Here is a 5,418-nt window from a genome sequence, read left to right on the forward strand (position 1 = left end):
GTCGAAAAAGATGTGCTGCTGTCGAACTGGCCATTACATCCTCACCTGATCTAGTCCCCCATTAGATCCGCCCCCCCCACCGCAGTTACCCCGTACCACATATCTAGCACGGACCTTGACCTCCAGCAGGCCCCGGGGACCCACATTACCCCCCCCCCCCCTTCCCCCTGCAGTTACCCTGTACCACATGTCTAGCATGGACCTTGACTTCCAGCAGGCCCCGTGGACCCACATTACCCCCCCCTGCAGTTACCCTGTGCCACATATCTAGCATGGACCTGGACCTCCAGCAGGCCCTGGGGACCCACATACTCCCCTGCTCTACTCCCCCACTAGCTTTCCTTTCTTGCAGTTACGCTCCAGCGCATATCCAGCATGGACCTTGACCTCCAGCAGGCCCCGTGAACCCACATTACCCCCCCCCCCCCCCCCTCCTGCAGTTAACCCTGTACCACATATCTAGCACGGACCTTGACCTCCAGCAGGCCCCGGGGACCCACATTACCCCCCCCCCCTTCCCCCTGCAGTTACCCTGTACCACATGTCTAGCATGGACCTTGACTTCCAGCAGGCCCCGTGGACCCACATTACCCCCCCCCTGCAGTTACCCTGTGCCACATATCTAGCATGGACCTGGACCTCCAGCAGGCCCTGGGGACCCACATACTCCCTGCTCTACTCCCCCACTAGCTTTCCTTTCTTGCAGTTACGCTCCAGCGCATATCCAGCATGGACCTTGACCTCCAGCAGGCCCCGTGAACCCACATTACCCCCCCCCCGCAGTTAACCCTGTACCACGTATCTAGCCACGGACCTTGACCTCCAGCAGGCCCCGGGGACCAACATACTCCTCTGCTCTACTCCCCCACTAGCTTTCCTTCTCCCGCAGTTACCCTCCACCACAAATCCAGCATGGCCCTTGCCCTCCAGCAGGCCCCGAGGACCCACATACTCCTCCGCTCTAATCCCCCATGAGCGTTCCTTCTCCTGCAGTTACCCTCCACTGCATATCCAGCATGGCCCTTGACCTCCAGCATGCCCCGGGGACGCACATCCTCCCCTGCTCTAGTCCCCCACTAGCTTACCTTTCTTGTAGTTACGCTCCAGCGCATATCCAGCATGGACCTTGACCTCCAGCAGGCCCCGTGACCCACACTTAAGCCCCCTCCCACTGACAAAGCAAAACACCACTGGCAAAATCCTCGTGCCCCTGGTACTCCAGAATGTAAATTCAAACATGCCCCTGGTACACTGCGCAGAAACACTTTGCCACACACACGCACGCACTGCTTGTGCCTATGGTACGACAACTTTCTCGTACCTATGGTACGACAACTTTTCTCGTGCCTATGGTACGACAACTTTTCTCGTGCCTATGGTACAACAACTTTTCGCCGTGCCCCTGGTACACCGCTCAGTAGCACTTTGCCACACAAACTCTCCTCGTGCCTATGGTACGACAACTTTTCTCGTGCCTATGGTACAACAACTTTCCTCCGTGCCCTGGTACGACAGCTTTTCTCGTGCCTATGGTACAACAACTTTTCTCGTGCCTATGGTACAACAACTTTCCTCCGTGCCCCTGGTACGACAGCTTTTCTCGTGCCTATGGTACAACAACTTTTCTCGTGCCTATGGTACAACAACCTTCGCCGTGCCCCTGGTACACCGCTCAGTAGCACTTTGCCACACAAACTCTCCTCGTGCCTATGGTACGACAACTTTTCTCGTGCCTATGGTACAACAACTTTCCTCCGTGCCCCTGGTACGACAGCTTTTCTCGTGCCTATGGTACAACAACTTTTCTCGTGCCTATGGTACAACAACTTTCCTCCGTGCCCCTGGTACGACAGCTTTTCTCGTGCCTATGGTACAACAACTTTTCTCGTGCCTATGGTACAACAACCTTTCGCCGTGCCCCTGGTACACCGCTCAGTAGCACTTTGCCACACAAACTCTCTCGTGCCTATGGTACGACAACTTTTCTCGTGCCTATGGTACAACAACTTTCCTCCGTGCCCCTGGTACGACAGCTTTTCTCGTGCCTATGGTACAACAACTTTTCTCGTGCCTATGGTACAACAACTTTTCGCCGTGCCCCTGGTACACCGCTCAGTAGCACTTTGCCACACACACACTCCTCGTACCTATGGTACGACAACTTTTCTCGTGCCTATGGTACGACAACTTTTCTCGTGCCTATGGTACAACAACCTTTCCCCGTGCCCCTGGTACACTGCGCAGAAACTCTTTGCCACACACACACACCACTCGTGCCTATGGTACGACAACAGGCCCCGGGGACCTACATCGCACCTTGCTCTTGCCTCCCTTACAGCTGAAAAAGGTCCATGCCTGTGCCCTGGCCCTGCTGAAATTCCCTCTCCATTTAGCCCGAGGCAGTGAGTCGGCCTCCTGTCTCCCTTTACGGTCGAAAAAGATGTGCTCCTGGGCGCGCTGGCCCTGCTGCTACTCACATCGGGCATGGACCTGGACCTCCAGCAGGCCCCGGGGACCTACATCGCACATTGCTCTTCCCTCCCTTACAGCTGAAAAAGGTCCATGCTTGTGCCCTGGCCCTTCTGAAATTCCCTCTCCATTTAGCCGAGGCAGAGAGTCGGCCTCCTGTCTCCTTTACGGTCGAAAAAGATGTGCTCCTGGGCGCGCTGGCCCTGCTGCTACTCACATCGGGCATGGACCTGGACCTCCAGCAGGCCCCGGGGACCTACATCGCACATTGCTCTTCCCTCCCTTACAGCTGAAAAGGTCCATGCTTGTGCCCTGGCCCTTCTGAAATTCCTCTCCATTTAGCCGAGGCAGAGAGTCGGCCTCCTGTCTCCTTTACGGTCGAAAAGATGTGCTCCTGGGCGCGCTGGCCCTGCTGCTACTCACATCGGGCATGGACCTGGACCTCCAGCAGGCCCCGGGGACCTACATCACACCTTGCTCTTGCCTCCCTTACAGCTGAAAAAGGTCCATGCCTGTGCCCTGGCCCTGCTGAAATTCCCTCTCCATTTAGCCGAGGCAGTGAGTCGGCCTCCTGTCTCCCTTTACGGTCGAAAAAGATGTGCTCCTTGGCGCGCTGGCCCTGCTGCTACTCACATCGGGCATGGACCTGGACCTCCAGCAGGCCCCGGGGACCTACATCACACCTTGCTCTTGCCTCCCCTTACAGCTGAAAAGGTCCATGCTTGTGCCCTGGCCCTTCTGAAATTCCCTCTCCATTTAGCCGAGGCAGTGAGTCGGCCTCCTGTCTCCTTTACGGTCGAAAAAGATGTGCTCCTGGGCGCGCTGGCCCTGCTGCTACTCACATCGGGCATGGACCTGGACCTCCAGCAGGCCCCGGGGACCTACATCACACCTTGCTCTTGCCTCCCTTACAGCTGAAAAGGTCCATGCTTTTGCCCTGGCCCTTCTGAAATTCCCTCTCCATTTAGCCGAGGCAGTGAGTCGGCCTCCTGTCTCCCTTTACGGTCGAAAAAGATGTGCTCCTGGACGCGCTGGCGCCGGCTGCTACTCACATCGGGCATGGACCTGGACTCCAGTAGGCCCCGGGGACCTACATCACACCTTGCTCTTGCCTCCCTTACAGCTGAAAAGGTCCATGCTTTTGCCCTGGCCCTTCTGAAATTCCCTCTCCATTTAGCCGAGGCAGTGAGTCGGCCTCCTGTCTCCCTTTACGGTCGAAAAAGATGTGCTCCTGGACGCGCTGGCGCCGGCTGCTACTCCACATCGGGCATGGACCTGGACCTCAGTAGGCCCCGGGACCTACATCACACCTTGCTCTTGCCTCCTTACAGCTGAAAAGGTCCATGCTTTGTGACCTGGCCCTTCTGAAATTCCCTCTCCATTTAGCCGAGGCAGTGAGTCGGCCTCCTGTCTCCCTTTACGGTCGAAAAAGATGTGCTCCTGGGCGCGCTGGCCCTGCTGCTACTCACATCGGGCATGGACCTGGACCTCCAGCAGGCCCGGGGACCTACATCACACCTTGCTCTTGCCTCCCTTACAGCTGAAAAGTCCATGCTTGTGCCCTGGCCCTTCTGAAATTCCCTCTCCATTTAGCCGAGGCAGTGAGTCGGCCTCCTGTCTCCCTTTACGGTCGAAAAAGATGTGCTCCTGGGCGCGCTGGCCCTGCTGCTACTCACATCGGGCATGGACCTGGACCTCCAGCAGGCCCCGGGGACGCACATCCTCCCCTGCTCTAGTCCCCCACTAGCTTACCTTTCTTGTAGTTACGCTCCAGCGCATATCCAGCATGGACCTTGACCTCCAGCAGGCCCCGGGGACGCACATCCTCCCCTGCTCTAATCCCCCACTAGCTTTCCTTCTCTGCAGTTACCCTCCAGCGCATATCCAGCATGGACCTTGACCTCCAGCATGCCCCGTGGACCCACACTTAAGCCCCCTCCCACTGACAAAGCAAAACACCACTGGCAAAATCCTCGTGCCCCTGGTACTCCAGAATGTAAATTCAAACATGCCCTGGTACACTGCGCAGAAACACTTTGCCACACACACGCACACACTGCTCGTGCCTATGCTACGATAACTTTTCTCGTGCCTATGGTACGACAACTTTTCTCCGTGCCCCTGGTACGCCGCTCAGAACACTTTGCCACACACACACTCCTCGTGCCTATGGTACGACAACTTTTCTCCGTGCCCCTGGTACACCGCTCAGAAACACTAAGCCACACACACACACTCCTCGTGCCTATGGTACGACACATTTTCTCGTGCCCCTGGTACACCGCTCAGAAACACTTTGCCACACACACACACACTCCTCGTGCCTATGGTACGACAACTTTCTCGTGCCCCTGGTACGACGACTTTTCTCCGTGCCCCTGGTACACTGCGCAGAAAAACCTTGCCACACACAGACACACACACACTGCTCGTGCCTATGGTACGACACATTTTCTTCGTGCCCCTGGTACACCGCTCAGAAACACTTTGCCACACACACACTCCTCGTGCCTATGGTAGGACAACTTTTCTCCGTGCCCCTGGTACACGGCCCACACTCGGCCACGCTTGCTTGTCCACACACTCCCCGCGCACTGCCCCTGGTACTCCAGCAGAGTAGACGCCCGCTGTTGTGGCTGTGGCGGGCCCACGTGCCGATGGTACTCCACGCCAGAGCGGGGAGAGATGGAGCGGCTGGGGCCCGACGCCCCGGGGCCAGCAGTCGACCGGCTGGTCGACAAAAGCTTGGATCGAGGGCTGACTTTCAATAGATCGCAGCGATTAGCTGCTCTGCTACGCACAAGACCCCTGACCCAGAATCAGGTCGTTTACAAGTTATTTAGCACCAGGTTCTCCACAAACATGAGTGCGCGATTGGAGAGGGGCGACCGTCGTCGGGCCGTCCCCCAGCCCAGTCACGAATGGCTCTCCTTCACCGGCGGGCCGGCT

Source organism: Mchenga conophoros, linkage group LG13, assembly GCF_057382185.1.
Source record: "Mchenga conophoros isolate Kocher_MC1m ecotype Shallow Benthic linkage group LG13, M_conophoros_male_GT1.1, whole genome shotgun sequence".
Taxonomy (NCBI): Eukaryota; Metazoa; Chordata; class Actinopteri; order Cichliformes; family Cichlidae; genus Mchenga; species Mchenga conophoros.